The sequence below is a fragment of the Stylophora pistillata genome, chromosome 6, assembly GCF_964205215.1.
Source record: "Stylophora pistillata chromosome 6, jaStyPist1.2, whole genome shotgun sequence".
In the NCBI taxonomy this organism is placed as follows: domain Eukaryota; kingdom Metazoa; phylum Cnidaria; class Anthozoa; order Scleractinia; family Pocilloporidae; genus Stylophora; species Stylophora pistillata.
This window is the reverse complement of record NC_142524.1, coordinates 27176268-27195109: the sequence shown is the minus strand read 5'-3', so window position 1 is coordinate 27195109 and position 18842 is coordinate 27176268. Positions and strand designations below refer to the sequence as shown.

The 18842-nt window shown below is 38.0% G+C and overlaps 1 long non-coding RNA gene across 1 annotated transcript; it reads right to left on the bottom strand.

The window, feature by feature from the left end:
• Positions 1–9276: 9276 nt before the first annotated feature.
• On the bottom strand, positions 9277–10764 carry LOC148729211 (uncharacterized). Its single transcript, XR_015988796.1, has 2 exons — positions 10549–10764; positions 9277–10419 (listed from the first exon to the last, which is right to left on the bottom strand). It is a non-coding gene; the product is annotated as an uncharacterized LOC148729211 (long non-coding RNA).
• Positions 10765–18842: the final 8078 nt, after the last annotated feature.

Here is an 18842-nt window from a genome sequence, read left to right as displayed (position 1 = left end):
TTTATAAACCTATTGGTGTTGCAAGTTCCACAATCATCCCTGACAGTCAGATGACAGCTTCATCATTTTGGGAGAAAGACATAAGATACGCTGCCAAATACGGGCGACTTTTTAACGAGGCAGGCTTTGGATGGTGTTCAAGGAACAACAGTGAAAGCGTCTGGCTCCAGGCTGACCTTGGTAAAGAGTTTTACGTGGGTACTGTTGCTACCCAAGGAGGCTCAAGTTATACGACAGAATTTAAGCTGCGTTATTCTAGTGATGAAGGAACATGGCAAACGTATCAGAATAGGAATGGCAAGGAAGTGGTAATTGTTGTGAGCATTTGACTAGTTTCCAATTGAGTGACAGAAGTAAAAACCCTGTGACCGGTCCACTCGCCGATTACTTTTAATTAGTTTATTTGGATTTGCTATGGCTTTGAATGTCCTAGTCGGGCACTGTAACAACTGTGGATATTGACCTTTCAGAAAAACCCCCTACCTGTTTATCCAGATTAGACGACTTGCATTGGGAAGTCACGAGAGATCTACACAAGTGGGAGATAAACAGATCGGTTAAAATGGGAAACAATCTACTAGTCAAACGATGAATAAACGACTGACAATTATAATCACTCCTCAAACAAGCTTAATATTCTCGTTTCAGCGAGTAACTCGTGTACTATCACAAACTGCAGGACCCCACACTAAATTTTCCATCGTCATTCTAACTTTTAAATTACTAAGGTGTTTGTAAATTGACTCCTGACAATGATACAAATTACAGTCATTTAACCAAACACAGAAACATGTCTTATTCTCTATTCGTAATACTTCAATATGTTTCTTAGTCGAGAGACTGCTTAGGTCACATTGAAATACGCTCGGTGTTTTCCTCATTTTTCTCAGGAATTCCACAGAGAAGGAAAGGGCGTGGACCGCCACAAGCTGCCAATACCAATGGTTGCAAGATACATCCGCTTCTATCCAACGAGGCATATTTGGTGGGACTGTCTGAGAGTAGAGGTTTATGGAATCTTTAAAGGCGAGTTAATACTCAGCAAATATGATGAATGAATTTTAAAATGCTACACAGCTGTTTCGAGCGTAAAGCGTAAAAGTAAACGCAACAACCCCGAAAGGTGTTGTGGATAGCCTTCAGCTCATGGTTCTTTGAGTTTAGGATTTCAGGGAAATCTGAGAAAACGTTACTGTTAGAAAGACGCGGGTTTGATAAATTTATTTGCTTATTTGACTTATCATTGATTATCGGATATTCAGATTACCTTTCGATATTGTCGTGCGCACTTTGTCCTTTTTTCCGACAACCTTTCTCGAAACTCCGCAGCTATATACTTTCAAAGAAAAGCTCCCAAGTGTTTGACATTTGGTTTAAATCGATGTATTTCATGCAATTTAAACTTTTCCCTCTCAGATTACAAGCCTGAATACCATCCTTTTGTGTAGAGGGAGCTAAACGAGGCTTACAGATATTGGAGTAATGCGAACCAGACCTTTCTAGGCTGTGATAGTGATACGCTTACAAATGGTCAATGGTACCGTTTTACCGGGGACGCTGGTGTAATGATGGCGACATACTGCATTCCGCACTGAAGTTGCAGTGCCCACATGGCCGGCTGGATCATGAATGGAAGCTATAGGAACTTATCAAAAAGTATCGACAACTGTATGTTTTCACTGGAACCAAAACTGCTGCTATATTTCGTATCCAGTTCATATAATGAAATGCTTGGGATACTATATTCATAAGTTGCAAAAGTCGGATAACTCTCAGGCTCGTTATTGTGGTGTCAAAGATAAGTCTTGTTTTTTTTTGTTTTTTCTTCGCGAGCTCACAAACTCCAAAGTGTGCCATTATAAAATTGCAATTCAGTCGCAGTGAATTAAATCTTTGAAAAAAAATCTAAAGACAACAACTCAATATATACCAGGGACTATCCTCTTGGCTTTATGTCTCTTCAGCAAAATTTCACAAAATTAATTGATGAGATTTGTCCAAATGTTTTTTACTGATGGTTTCGCACAGTGCTGTCAACATCGTTTTGACGGAAATCCATGTAGGGGTGAGTGTATTTCAGCAAAATGAATTCTGCTATTGTCTAAGAAAATTCCAAGGAAGTTTCTTTGCTTTTTTTCATTTGACCCTTATAAAGTTTTTCTCAAGCCTTTCGTCTTACTTCAATCTTCAATTAATTAACGGAAACTAGGAATCAAGCCAAAAAAGCAAATTGATGAATAAATGAATGAATAAACAAGACATTTACGAACATAAGTAGAACTCACTGATTTCTGTCGCAACCGGATTATGAAAGGATAGTTCATGCCTTAACTATTTCCAAACTCGATCATTATAATGCTATTCCTGACTGGCTTTCTCCAGCAGCTAGATTATTGATGTGTGCCAAACACTGCAGAAAGACTGGTACCTAGATCTAAGAAAACCTGACCATGTGTGCGTATTACTCTCACGTAAAGAAACAGTTTCCTGTTTACAAATGCAAACTGCTTCTCGATACCAGCCAATATTTGAACCATAAGTTGTTCTACTGCTTGTTCTCCTTAACATATGGGAATAGATCTTTTTCTTTTGCCTTCGCAAAGTAATGGAACTCTGTTCATGCCTTAACTATTTCCAAATTCGATAACTGTAAAGCTATTCTTTACTAGCTTTCTTAATCACAACCATTGGATTAGTTGCAATATAGACCCAAACATTGTAGCAAGACTGGTAACTAGTTCTAAGACACATGACCGTTTATGTGTGTATCGCTCTCGTACTTCGTAACTTGAATTGGCTCAGTCCCAGTTCACCACTGTATCGGTTACAAAATACTCTTGATGACGTTTAAACCATGAAATAAACAGTCTCCTGCTTACACAAGCGAGTAATTTTTCAATACTACCCAAAAAGTCCTTTTAGGTCTTTCCAGCACCTGCAACAACGTTTTAGTTGCTGATGGAATGCTCTTCGAAGTATATGGTAATAGATCTTTCTCTGTTGCCTTTGCCGCTGTCTAAATCAAATTAACCAATGATACTTTCGATTGTCCTTTGTCCATGTTGAGGACGATACCGCATATTTAATAAGTGAAAATTTTGATTTTTAACGGCAGATCTGGACGAATGTGCAAGCGGAAACCATGACTGCCATAAATACGGTGTTTGTCATAACGAGGTCGGATCCTATACTTGTCACTGTCAATTTGGATACGTAGGAAATGGAACGTGGTGTGAAGGTACAAAAGTTATATTTCAATATTCTCGCCAAAAATTATTTTAAGATTCTTATCTCCCATAAGAGATGTCCGATGTTTACTTCGTTTTGTCACAGACTAAGCAAATCTCGATCTGCTATTGGTTCATGCTCTTAGTTTGCCTAACATGCAGTCCTCCTTTGTTGAGCTTTGACAGTCTAGTTGAATCTTTCAAACAAATTGTTTCACGGTACCTTTTTGTCGATCCAAAGAAACACTGAGATAACCGAACACATTTCTTCGACTACAGTTTCCCTCTTTTCATTTACTGGTGTACATCTGCTGTCAAAATCTCTCATTGTCTTCCCAATGTTCCACAAAATTTCATTAAATTGTTTGTATGTCATTGCAGCTTGTCCAGAACATTCTGAATGCATCGAGACATAACGTTCATGAATGCTGGTGTAAATACGTTTACCCTGAAGATCTAGAAGTTGATCCCCGCAGAAGACAGACAGAAAGTAATACATTAGAGAAAGTAGTCTATTTGTAAATAACATAAAAAAAATCATTTAATCGATGAGTCAGTTGTGACATAGAGTGTTTCCCTTTACTTTAAATTGCGTCTCAGCGGCTTCTTGGTGTAAACTAATAGAGCACTCGAAGGAAATTTGAAGTTCGAATCATATTTTCTAATTTCTCGTTTTTAGGCGATCGAAGAAATATTTATGATTCAATAGAGGTTTTAATTCATGATGTTAATACACAGCCAAGCAGACCAATGAAGTTTAGACGAGACCAAACAAGAACATTGGTTGCATCTTTAAAAAAGGAAAACTTTCTTCCGCAACAGGCCTCGTTCTCTTGGAAGATAAGAAAACTTTCACTATCACCTTTCAGCATTTCTGATCAGGCAGAAGTGCTCATGCCCGACACTCTTGAACTGAACATAAGACCAAACCTGCTCTCGACGGGACTTAAAATGGTAAAATTTCAGCTGCGAGAAGTACCGGGATCTGAATTAACTGCTCTAGATTTTGCTTTTATCGAGGTTCTCAATGCGGCTTTGGAAGTCTCCATTGCGGGAGGAACTGAGGTCGTTCGATTTATAAATAAACTAATTACAGTGAATGCCAGTTCTTCGTACGACCCCAACCTGAGTGCTGGAAGTTTTTCGGGAATGAAATACGATTGGTTTTGTTTAATAATAACGCAATCTAACGTCTCCAGAAGTTATACTCCAGTGTCTAACGTCACTTTTCGAGGATCGGAGAGCACATACGACACACTTGTAAGTGCAGCTGCAGGAAGAACCCTCTTTCAGTCGCCAGATGATGTCTTTCTTCAGGGCAGAGAAAGAGTCATAGTGACTTTAGATAACGAAAAACTCACTGGCAATCAAACATACTACGTGGTTGTGATGGTAAGCAAAGATGTCCGGGTAACAAGTGGCATACAGATCGTTCATGTTCGCGATGGAGACGTACTCGTCATTCGTATTTTGTAAGTATTGTATGTAGATACAAAATAGTTAATGGTTACGGAAGCAGTGTTGGAATCCTTCCTATCTAAGATTAGAGCAGCCTTCTTTCAAATTCTTAGTGCTCAGTATGACAAATAGAATAATCTACTATCTACCAATAAATTTATTTATTTATCAGGTTGGGAATCTATATCGCTCTCTTATAAATGACTTTCCAGCTTGGACACAAATGTTAAATTGATTTATGTTGAAATAGCTGTACGTAGTTACAGAAAAAGCCGCACAAACAATAATTAAACGGTGGCTTGGTTATGTATTTTAAAAAAGTACTACTTCTTAAAAATTAATTAACAATCGTTTCCTTGCAAATACGAGCCATCTTAGCGCGGTAAATGGGGACAAACACAAGCGATTCGATGGACAGGAAGATCATTTTATATAAATACATTGTTTTGCACAGGTGCACCATGAATTGTGACTCGCCGGCCAGTGTGTCATCTCGTATCTTCCTAAGAACTGATTTCGATTCAATTCGTTGTCCTGTGTCCCTCAAGTATGGATGGAGCCTGCTGAAAAACAATGGAAACAATTCTCACCCCCAATGGTGTCCTCAGATGCACTTTAAAGATCTCCTGGGTTCAAAAGTGGATTAGGAAAATCTTGTGATTAAAGAACAAAATGCTTCTACCCGGGTCTTCCTACAAAATCAAGGTAAACGTTCTGTCCCCGGACGGATCATTTGGCTCGGCCGTATACCAGTTTGACACAGTGACAAGTCCATCAGGAGGAACATGCCATGGTGCACAGTTGGACAGGAAAGATGTAGGATCTGGGGGAACATTACCTGTCAAGGTTGGAAAGATGAGCATTCGCCTCTCAGCTATGAATTCTTGCGGGAGTTAGCAAATGGAGAACTCGACACGTTGTCTTTTGGAGTTTGGCCGTACAGTGTTGTTTATATTCCACCTTTAGATGAAGAGATCATTCGGTTAAAGGTGCATCTGCAATAGGACTTTCTATCAAGGTATTTATTTAAAAAGTGTTAAGTGACTGATTAATGATCTTAATCGCAGTTACTACCGAGGTCAAAAAGGGAAATTTCGTTATTAGGAGGTATTTGCGTGAATGGGAAGATAGAGAGAAAAGCCATAGATTCCTTGTTCTTATTATTCGCACCATACATTGTCCATCCACGATTGCCTGTTCAATTTTGGCCCATGAATGTAACAGTGCACTTGATCAGAAGACGGAGAAGACAGTAAAGTTTTACAACTGGCCACACTGTCAGAAATTTCGTGAACGCAACATGTTCATAAAGACCGGAAGTTATTGAAACCGGATATCCGGTAGGAACTCTGGGATGTCTAAGACAAAAGGCCATCAAGGCGTCCACCGATGACCAAATGTAACAAGTCTACGTTGCACTTTTAATTAAATCGTTGTTAACTTTATACATCCTGTATTGAGTTCCATTCGAAACACTACATCGATACATTTTTTTTCCCGAACGGACTTATAAATATCAATTTTCCGCCTAAATATGTCCGTTTCCTTCATTTTATAGTTGAATCAATCATCTATGTTGATGGCAGAAGTGGACTACTACGAGTTGCAGGCAAGAATTGAAAAAATGGAGTCTTATTTTGAAATGAAACAAATAAATACGGCAATACAAGAGGCAGAGACACTTTTTTTTACTCAAAATGGTCGTAGAGGAAGCTGATGACAAAACATACCTTCTTCAAGTAAGTTCAGTATATTGAATAAGTGGCTTTGAACATAGACATGTAGCTGAATTAGCAAATAAAGAAGCCTTGCCAGGCTGATCAAAAAGGAAGATTCTAGAAAATAAGATAAGGAATTAAAGGGCCGAGCTCTTGCTTTCCTCTTCTAGTTAAGTTGGGCAGGGTTTGACTACAAATCTTATCCAGCAGAACAAAGCAAAAAATCGAAACAGCCTCCAATTCTCTATAATCAACAAATGGAATGATACCACCTATTCAAACTTCATAACAGTGAATAGGCAAGCTCTATTAGAAAAAAAGTGATAGAAACGGTACAGCCAATTAATACATTAGCAAGGCCTGTACCTTACCCAAGACAGTGGAAATCGAAAATTCATAACTCCACTGAGCTTACAAATATGATAATTAATAGATAAGAAAGAGGAACATTGAGTTTCCTCCTCCCCTTTCTTTAGGTTTTAGAAATATGCATCACTTTGTTCTTCCTCCTCTCCAGGAGTAGTTCCTGTTGTATTGATAAGGACTGATAGGATTAACAAAATTTTACATAATTTTAGATAACTATGGGAAAGACGATTTTGGCCCGTTTCCGGGAATTGACTGAAATGACAACCAACACACCGCTATCATTAAAGTTTCCCGGCGAAGAATACACCACCATTCGAAATGAACTTCAATCGACAGTGCTTGGCAAACATGAATCCAAATGACTTGAGCCCTTTAGAAATCAGCGATGGAAAAGCCGCTTTTGTATTTCCACTTCTGGGTCCAGTTGTTCGAAGGCTGATTAGCACTAATCCAGGGTTAAATTTTGATTCAGGTTTCCTTATTTCTCTATTCAAGAACCTTTATGAGATAATTTCCCCTGTCCTTTTTAGAGCATTCAATCATCAAATTGTAGACACAAAATAATTAAACTGAACTTTCTCCTAAAGCTTTCAGATCTGAAATCAAATTTCACGCTAACCCTGGGTTGACTTAACCCAGCTTTGAACAACCCGGCCCTGGATAGTAGAGCGTTGAAAAGTTGGGTTGAAGACGGCTTCGAGATTGGGGTAGAGGTTTGTGACTATTTCAGTTTATAAATCATAAAGGCTGGGGGTCAATCTTGGTCTATATCTATATTTGGTATATAAATGTTGGGTTAGGAAAATATGAAGACTACGCTTTTTTCATCCCTGAAATCCTCTGATGAGTGAGTGACCACAAACAAGCTTGTAGGGATGGAAGCGTAGTCGTTGTATTTTCCTAACTCGACATATATCGCGCTCTACTTTTATGTATCGAGCACTATAACACGGAAAAATCGAAACGCAGACTTCCTATATTTGGTATATATTTATATTTGATATATATTTATGTTTCACATGCTAATGGGAATGAAACTGTTCAGAATCTTTCGGTTATCCCAGCAGGACGGTAGGAATGATTTCTATAAAAGATTTGAATAACGATGAAAGATGCTGCAGTATTCAGTATTAACCAATCAATAGTGGATGTGCATCGTAACTAGAAATCGGAGCAGGCAGCAGCAGTTCGAATCCAGGATGCGGGAGAGTCAAATTGTTTCATCACTCTGCACGAATGAGATATCTTCAACTACATCATTTTATTTTCAAATCCTTTCCTTTATCTTGCAGATGATAAGCTATAATTTCAATTCATATACGACGGACAATAGCAGCAGTAGAGTCAGACCAAAGGTTATTAGCCTTGTTCTAAAGGATGGTACTGAGAAATTTCTTAACCCAACTGACTTACCCTCGGATACAGAAATTGATATTCCAATATCAAATTATGATCCTTAAACAGCACTCGATGAGATCAGTTCTTAAATCCTGGCAGGATGCAGTATCATACGATAACCGTTCTTGAGGTCGATACTACCATAAAACTGACCATTACAACCAAAACAGTAGCTTCCATAACTGTCTACGTAAAATTCGCCGAACAGCCAACAGAGATCTCCTACGATGAGGTGATTCATTTATCCAAAGAGAAAAGATCAACTAACACCGACTGTGAATTGGAAGGGAATTGCTATCTTAGTATCGTCGTAGAGGGCAAATATCAAGGTGAATATATCGTTGGCCTATTGGAGAACAGTGAATCTCGAAAAAAATTTTCATGGTCTAGAGGTAGAAGATCTTTTCTGCCAGCGACAGCCACCCAAGAGAAGTGTGTTAAGTTCAAGGATCCTCCACCAACAGTTGCTCCTCAAGTGGAGCATGTGATTTTTGTTCCTCAATATGACTCTGATAAGTCAGTTAACTACAGTTTGCAAGTTGAGACAATATGGTGTGCATTTTGGTCCGAAGCGGAACAAAAATGGACAAATGAAGGATGCAAGGTAAGAAAGATACAAAGACAGAATGAAATAAGTGAAGAGGAAATTGCATTTCAGATTATTTAACAGAAGTTGCTTAAATATTGCTTTTAAGCATAGTTAGGAAACGCGGCAAACTTCAGTCGGATAGGTTATTGTTCGATTTTATCGAGGTCACGTGACAATGACCCTGCACACATAAATCCAAAATGGCGCCGCGGGCTTGTTTCGACAGTCACGTAGCGTTTAAGTTTTTTGATTTTCTCCGTGATCGAGCGACATCTTACCTTCAAAATATAGCTAAAAACATTAATCAAGTCAGTGGACATAATGCCAGGTGAAAATTTTTCAGTATTTGGCTGTGGAACGTGTAGGAGAAGTAAAGGAATTGGAATCTGGAAGCTACCGGCGCCGCGAAACGCAGAATACAAGAATTGGCGAGAAGACCGTGGCTGAAAATAAATAAGTTACTCTATGTTATATACTTTAACCATATAGCCTTTATACTCATTTTTTCTATAAAATAATCATTAATGAGTAATATTTAATATGTTGCAGGTTGTAGCTACCAAATTAATCTTTTGTAATAAATTACTTATTGACAAATTGTGGCAGGCTCTTAGTTCTAACTATATCTGCCTTTCTTGTTCTTTGCTGGCTCTACAAATTTCCTTTCGTAGTGTTTTTGTCTTCATTTGTTTACATTGAATTTTGTGTTTCTGTATAACATCTTTGGCCAGTGAAAAACGCCGCACAGTAACATATAAATGAATAATGCTGTCCTAAACATCTTTTGCAATGCTGTTATCTACCACTGTGTCTGAGTCCAACAACATGGTGTTATATGCTTAGACCAATTGAACATCACAAGCTGATTTGGATTCTATCTTAACATTGTCAATCTTCAGCTGGAGACTTCCTGAGGTCAGAATCCTAAAATTATGTTCTATTCTCTTAAAAATTGTTTGAGCTTGTTTAGAAATAACCCAAAGTCCACCTCAGTTTAAAGATGAAATTAGTTTTTGACTCCCTGCAACATGCAAATCTTCTGCTTTGACAGCTTTCAGTATTGAAGCTGTTTGTTCAGTATGTGCTGTGGGATTATATACATTGTTCACCTTGCTATAAAGCTTGTGCAGTACATATCCTCCAATATATTGTAACCCTGCCATTTCTCTATTACACAGTTTAGTAGGGATATTGGGATTTGGTGATTCATCTTTCTGTTTGCTGTGAGCTATCAAACAATCAGCCACTTTGGTACTAAGCAATGTTGCCGCATTACTTGACAACCCCACAAAAATCTTTGTTGAATTGAGGCCTATTCTTGAATAGTACTTCGAGTAGAATTGTTCTGCATTTCCAGTTTTAACCAAACGCATATACATGGATTCTACTTCTGAGAAGTTCATATTTTCTTCATCCCAGGCAATCGTATATCTTCGTAGCTCTTCTTTTACGCTTTGAGGGTAGATTTTCTTTCAATATTTTATCTCGTGCTTTCATTGATAACGCTTCGAAGTCTTCAGCAGTAAATTTGGCTTCTTGAGTCGGTTGATTTCCCCGCGCTTGTTCCTCCTTATGCTTTATTGTCTTGTCTTTTTAATCCAGCCTTAGTCTTGCATTTCTTTTGGCACAACTCGCAAACAATTCCCTCCTCGTAATGAACCTAAAAATCGAAAGACTTTCAGTAAAAAAAATATGTTGTTGTACTACGACCGATGCCATTGCTAAGGGCATCAATAACTACAACATTTTTGGGCGAAAATAACGTTTTAAAGGCTTATAAAAGACGTACAGAGTCAGCTGCTTCGACAAAGTGCTCTTGTAATTCTTCTTCGTTTTCCAAAGTTTCCAATATGGCATCAAAATCGTCGCCGAAGAAAAATAAGTCGTTCATGTCCTCTATGTTGTTTTGGTTCTGTGCAGGGTCATTGGTCACGTGACGTTCAAGCGAGGCTCAGATGACAGACAATAGGCCGGCCCTTTGAAGTTTGCCGCGTTTCCTAACCAGTCCCCTCTACTAACTATGTTTTAAGCTTTTAGTATGTTTTGATAAAACAAATAGCTTTAGTGAATAGTCACTTCATATACTCAGTATGTCAATCTAATCCTTTTCAAGACAGCAATATTAACCAGTGGATGTCCTCCAGAGTTAAAATGCATCGGGTGTCATTGTGTTGTGAGCAAATTTTACCACAGCTCGCAATCGGTTTCAGAAATTCCCTTGGAAGCCGGGTATACAGGCCACACAAGCCGAATCAAGAGCACTTCGAACCAACAGTTGTTTTTCCCCAGGAATAAAATTAATTTACAATAAGACCAGCTAATTGACAGCCATTAATGAATGAATTAATTTTTTAGGTTAGCCGAAAATCAAGCCATTCATCTCTGAAATGTCTCTGTAATCACTTGACTGCATTTGGGGGAGACATTCTTGTTGCACCAAATACCATTGACTTTCTACTGTTCTTTCGGGCATTTGACGACGTGGATCCTGATGGCCTTCTTGTCTTGATAATATTGTGCTCTACCTTTCTGGTTTACTTTCTTGTTTTAGTAAAAGCACGCAGGGCTGATAAAATGGCTGTCACAAAGGTTGGTGTTAAATCAATAAACATTATTCAATGACAATAGAGATACTATAGGCATCCTGAATTCAAACAACTGCGATGAAATTAGTTGACCAGCAGTCAAGATGCGATCAAAGAAATGATCCTTGCAGTTGAGTTACAATTAAAGAAATTAAAGAAAAAAATCTTAAGAAAATGAAGCTTTCCTTCGATGCATGATTTTTCTTAATTCTTCGCGATTCCTTAATCACATCCCACCTGCGAGAATCATTTCTTTGCTAAGAAAGCTTAATTAACAAGTTAACAAATAAAATCTTTCATAAATTTAATTTTATTGACCATTTAACCTTTACATTACAGTCATTTTGGAAAATGAAAAATAAACTGGAAATTCAGTGATGAATAACTCCCGAAACTCTCGCTACTGTGATTCACGTCATGTTTTGAATTGCTTCGCAGCTATTTTATAATTGATAACGTTTTTGAGTAGGTAAGACGTCGGGTAAAAAAATTGCTAGGACAAGCTTAAATTAAAATAATCTCTGTGAGTTACTATGTTCAGCCAAACAATAAATGGTGAACGGGCGCTAACTTTAACCGATCTACTTTTTTCCAGGACAGTCCTCTTCTTCCCGTGGCAGAGCATCAAAAAGGTGAATACATATACGAGGTATCCATAACAACTGGCAGATGGAAAAGTTGTGGCACTTACGCCAATGTATCCATGACTCTTCATGGGGCTGAAAGTACCAGTGACGTTATAAAATTGACTTATGACATCCCATGTGAAAGGAGACTGTTTTCTGAAGGGAACACTGATAATTTCCTTCTCCGACAGGAAATGCCATTAGGCGAGATACTTTTTGTGCAGATCGGTCATGACATTTCGGGAGAAGACTCATCTTGGTTTATCAGCGAGATTTTAGCTCTGGATTGTCAAACAGGACAGAGATGGCTTTTCAGTTGTTATCGCTGGCTTGCGCTAGAAAGGGATGACGGTCAGACCACGAGGAGATTTTATGCTGATTATTTCAAAACGCACGATGAATTTAAAAGGAAGTTTAGCACACTGCGAAGAAATGGTTTCGCAGACGATCATTTGCGGTTTTCAGTGTTTTGGAAGCAGCCAAGACATCATTTCACTCGCGTTCAGCGAGCATCCTGTTGTTGGAGTCTTCTTTTCTTGTCAATGGTAACATCTGCCATGTTTTATGAAAAAGAGGACCTAACACAGACGAAATTACAGATTGGACCATTTTTAGTCGCTCCAAGTCAATTTTTAATCGCTTTGGAAAGTGCCTTGATTGTTGTCCCTGCAAGTCTGCTATTTGCGCTTTTGTTTCGTAAAAGCGAACCTGAGAAAACATTCAAGCAAAGAGGTATACTTTCAGGAGAAACGGTGGAAAACGATCGTGTATTCTCCCAAATGTTTGCGTTTATATTGCATGGTTTCTCTGTGTAAGTAAGTTGTTTCCAAATGAAAAGCAATTGAGTGTGAGCACTAGTTCGGCTAAGCGTAGTAGTGTTTCAGATTTAGGTTCCTTAACAGTACGTTGATCAAAAAAATGTTTAAGGGCCAGAAGGCCTTCGCCATTAGGAATGACAGTGTAAAGAGACGTAATATCCATGGTGAAAAGAAGTTTGTTTTGGCCAAGGAAATTAAAGTCTTGAAAAATTTGAAGAGCGTGTTCACTGTCTTTAATATATGATGGTAAAGTTTTGACGATGGGAGCCATAATTTTGTCTAGATAGCTGGAGATAAGTTCGGTAGGGCAACTGCAAGCCGAGACAATGGGCCGACCCGGGTTGTTAGGTTTGTGAATTTTAGGTAAAAAGTAAATACGAGAAGTTCGATCAAATTATCTTGAGCTTTACAACAATTCTTAGTTCAAAACTAGCACCCACTTTGGCAAAAAAGACGTAAAAGAAGGTGTCAAATCTTATAGTTTGTGCAGCTTATTACTTTGAAATAAGCTCCAAGCAGAAGGTTTTCTTTGTACAACTTCTTCAAACAAACCAATGGTGTAGCCATGGGCACCAAAATAGGACCTAGCTATGCCAATCTTTTCGTAGGTTTTGTCGAACATCAATTTTTCAGCCAATACAACGGGTCCAAACCTGAACTCTACGGTCGCTACATCGACGACCGTATCGGCGCTACCTCCTCTACCAGAGAGGAGCTCACTAAATTCATAACCGCAGTCAATTCTTTTCACCCGGCTCTGAAATATACTTGGGAAATTTCTGACAATTCTTTATCCTTTTTAGACGTCAAAGTTTTAATTGAAGGTAACGGTTTATGCACTAGTGTGTATTACAAACCTACAGACTCGCATAATTACATATTATATTCGTCTTCGCATCCATCTCACGTTAAGAATTCCATTCCTTTTTCTCATTTTCTAAGAATTCGTCGTTTATGTAGTGGTGACTCTGATTTCCACCACAAATCAGAGTCAATGTGCCAGTTCTTCGATAAACGTGGTTACCCTGTTTCCGTCGTTCAAGCGGGTTACCACCGCGCTCAACTTATTGATCGACATTCAGCACTACAAACGTCGCATAAGGAAGATTCCGACCGCATTCCATTCACTCTCACGTTTCACCCTCACAACCACTCAGTTAAATCCATCATTCTTAAAAACTTTAAATTACTTCAAAACGATCCAGAGACAAGCACTATCTTTTCGCAGCCTCCGCTCATTTCATTCAAACGCGACAAAAACATAGGCAATTTTTTGGTCAGAAGTTCTTTTCAGACTAATGACCAACCAGGCACTTTTAAATGCGCTCGTGCACGATGCAAAACGTGTCCTTTCATTCACAACACTGATAAAATATCGGGACCTAAACGATCCATTAAGATCACCGATCACTTCACGTGCACCTCCGCCAATGTAATCTATTGCATAACTTACACTTATTGCAAAAAGATATACATCGGCGAAACAGGCAGAAGACTAGGTGACCGATTCCGAGAACACCTTCGAGACGTGGAAAGAAATGACAAGGACACATCGAAACCAGTCGCTAGACATTTTAATTTACCTAATCATTCTAAGCAACACATGGCAATCTGCGGTCTTTCCTTACACTTAGGTGGCGCGGAAAGCCGTAAAAATCTTGAACAAAAGCTCATCCTTCAAACCGGTAGTCTAAATTCCACAGGGATCAACGAACGCTTTTCATTCCACTAATTTATTCATGTCTTTCTCGTTGCCATGCTCCCACCAATAACGTAGCTCCATTTTCTGCCTTTAAAAGCACACACAACCCACAATTCCTCTATTCGCTCCGACGAATGGCTAACGCTCGAAACGTAAGCTTTTGTAATCATTACGATGGCTAATTTACCATTTCAACTTTGTTGATATATCCAAATTATTTCGTTACTCCCACCGACGCAGCCCCAAACAGTTTCTTTCGAAACTATCAGCCTTTATTCATCTGATTGGAAGCCTCTTGATCAAACAATAGACCTTATTAACAGTTGTTTCCTTCTTAGCGATGAGATGAAATTTAATGGTTTAATATGTCAGGCCTATGATGTATTCAGTTGAGTTGAGTAAGGTACTAAGTAAGTGTTCTAATGAAAATGTGCTCCGTGCAAACCATGGCTCGAAAAGAGATTATTCGCGAGACGCTGTGAAATTTTTCTAAACTGCTCCTGTTTCTTCAGAATCAGCCATTGACGGAACAGTTTTTGCTTAAGTTGAATCCTTTCGATTTCGTTTGATTTCGTCAGTGTACTCATCCTGAAATAACAGTTTTATTTTTCATTTAGCACTTTTATAATAAAGATATTTCTTCCTTTGAGGATGAGTATGGTACGATAACAGATCAATTCAAATATTAAATGCTAACCAGTGAAGGATCACTCACTTCAGCCGGAGAATATTAAATATTAAATGTTAAATATTAAATATTAAATATTAAATGCTAACCAGTGAAGGATCACTCACTTCAGCCGGAGAATCCCCCCGGCAGACGAATTTCTCCGAGTTCCCTGTTCAACATGATTTATCCCTGGCAACTCGTGATGTTTATTATCCACTAAGAACACGTAGCCAGGCTATGTCGGACAAATTAGAGCAATTTACTTAAGGTATAAAGAACTATTGTATTCTCAGTGAAAGTTAATGGAACTGAGTCTTCCTTGTCCTTAAAGACCTGAGCGGAGATTCATTCCCAGCGCTTAGCGATGAACTTTATCCACGCGAGCAAAAAACATAGTTCACTGCAAAATATACGTGAATATATTTCAAGGGCTCAACAAGAAATATCTTCTTTGTAATTCTATCAAAAGCAATGGTTGAATTTCCTGAGGGTAATTAACACACATGCACAGTGTGAAAGAAGGTTGCGATTTTAAAGGTGAAAACTCTAGATAAGTTATAGTTTTTATTTAAATGGTTGTTTCAATACGCAGTTGATACAACAAAGATCTTCTATAAATCCACTCTATTCTTTCCCTTTGTTTTATTCAATTTCAATTTGCATAACTGATGGCGAACTTGTCACGAGAAAAAGTTCCGTTGCCGATGACCACTTTTCATAACACCGGATTAGGACTAAACCAAAACAAGATAGTTTTTTCGAGAGATACTTCTAAGAAGTTTTATATAAAGTGTATGAAGGTAATGAAGAAAACCGAGAACCCTTAAAATGATATTTTTCCTTTTATCAGAAATAAATTAAAAAAATTCAATATTAGCTCACCGTATCCTATAGTATAATGCTGTCTGATTAGCGATACAAATTATACAAAAGTAATAAGCATTTCGTGTGAATAGCGTTATTTTGATATTCTGTTTATTACTTGTTTAAAAACTCACAATCTACTTTAGTTAACTGATTACATTTACTTATTTGAAACTGAATCGCAAAAAGAAACTCACACGTAACAAATCAAATTGAGTACAAACTTCTTCTCCACAATACATATATCGTGTTTTCACCAAAAACTTTCACGATCTAAAATGCTAAGAATCGAAATGAACTTCTGTTTAAAATTTAAAGTGAAGAAAAATATATAAATAATAAAGAGACACCCACGTGCTAGATTCAATCCCATTATCACAGCACACTGAGGGTGATGATAATTGAAAATCGATCATGACATCATGCACTGCTTTGTTAGCCAGATAAAAGTAGCCTTCTGTTCATTATTTGATACAAAGCAAAGCATCTCACTATGAATACATACTTTTCGCATACTGATAAATTATTGAGGATATTTTCTCAATGCAAAGTAGAAATCTCGGGTAAATCAAATTGGGGTGTGTTAACAAGAAATAATGCTAAGTCGCGATGTTCCCGAAACAGCTGAGAATATTTTCGTCCATCAATACAGTAGTAAGTAGTACTTGATATTTTGCTAAAAGTTGTTATATACTATACAATTTTCTGGATTACTTACTTATGGAAAGTACTGGACCAGGAGAACGAGCACTTATAGTCAAATCATTGCTTTAAAATTATACAGTTAGATATTTGAGGCACCGGATTTAACGAAAAACATTTAAAACTATTCAGGGAAGAGTTGTGATCCTTGAGCAGTAGTGAATACACTACGATGATTTTAATCTTGAAAGAGACATATCTTATATTGACCAAAAAACATTTCTAAAGGATAGAAACAAAATTTCTTATCACAAAGTAGGTGTGATCGATTTATTTCAACTTATTAACTCATACAGGTATAATGTAAGTCGACTTGAAATATGATACGTCTTCTAATTTTTTATGCATTTTTTGGATTAAAATCCAATATTTCATTGATAATTTTAAGAGAAGAATATAAGAATATGCAACTACCGATCGTTTAGTCTGATCGCCTTGGTGGGAGTTGTCTTAAAAGGACTATTGTCGGTAACAGAGAAAACTTTTCCACAAACTGAGAAGAAGTACCATCGCAGTCGAGAAAGGTGGTTTTTTTTTTGTCAGTTTTTCTGTAATTAGCATTTTCTGTGAGAGTTTAGTAATAGCGTACGCCAAAAACCCGTCATCAATTCTGGATTTATCCTAGAAGGCACCTTATATAATTTAGTTAAATCGCTTTCGAAGTTAATTGTTGCGAGTACTTTGTACTGTTGGTAATATATTCTCTGTAGTCCCATTTTAAACAAGAAGCGATCCCTATAACTATAATAAGTAACTCTTCACTTGACTTTGTTGATGACTTCAGTTCAGGCAGCCTAAACGTCGGCTCCTGTCTCTAACAACAGACGCTGTCATAACTACCCTCACCAGAATGGTCAGACTACATGATGTAATTTTTGGCAAATATTACTTCTGGTCGCAAACCACCTACTCTAAAAGAAAACGCTATCACTTGATTGTAAATTCTCGTTATTACATTTCAACCCATGTGGATTATTTGTGACAGATTTTCCTGTGTTTGCTGACGATTTTCTTACTTCATCATGGGCGACTTAGTGGCTCCGATAAGCCGTCAGGTAAGGAAGAGTTTTTTCCGTTATTCATACAAAACGAAAACCAACACAATTTCATCTACCGGTGACAGAAAAAAGGCGAAATATCCTATGGATCTCCTTAAAAAAGCCAACGACAAAGCAAGCCACCTGGTTGTAATTACAATAATTGTGGTTTCCAGGGTGCGATTTGATCAAACATTGACTGAAAGCCAGGGTGAGTTTAATTTTTCTGCTCCAATCACAACACGAATGCTTTACGTTGTGATGCTGATGTCCTCTCCTTTTTTCATCATCTAGGGTGGAAAGATTTATACACCCTGCGCTAAAAATTTAGGAATGTTGTTTTATGTTGTATTCGTTGGAGAGGTCTTTTGCCTGAGTATCTGTTTCATCTAGATATTTCAAACGAAAACAAGCGAGTTGTCCCTCCAATGCAAAAATAGCCTCAGGTATAGCGGCGCACTGACCTTCTGGAACAGGCCACTCTGTTACCTGACTAAAGTTAATCAAATGCACCATCTTCTCTTTGTGAACTAGGGATACAGCATTTATGTGAAACACGCTCGATTAGCACTGCTTAGTTTGCATAACTGTTTTTGTTGAAATACTAAGATTAGTCTAGCGGTTTTGTTAATGACAGATGGTTGTCTGTATTTATCGCAGAATGCAACAATTATGACACAATCAACGAGCCCAACCGCTCTGTCCTCAATTCGAACAGTACTGAGAAGGTCTGTGACAAAGGACATTTTACTTCTGGTCGGTGGATTCGATTTATAGGGAGAGGAGGAACTGCCATTCCTAATAACCCACCACAGGCACACCACTGTGGAACAAGTAATCCAGGCTGGATCAATGGGGCCCATCCCAGTGTTAGCGAGGGGGTTGTCGATCGAGTGCTTTGCTTTCGTCATGAGAATGACATTTGTAAGTTTGACGAAAAGTACGAAATTTCAATTCGAAACTGTGGCCATTATTACGTCTACAAACCAGTAGTGAACATCACAGATTGTTCTCTTAGAGTTTGCACCGGTACGTATGCTTGTTCATAAGTGGTTTCATTTTAAGCTTTATGATGGCAT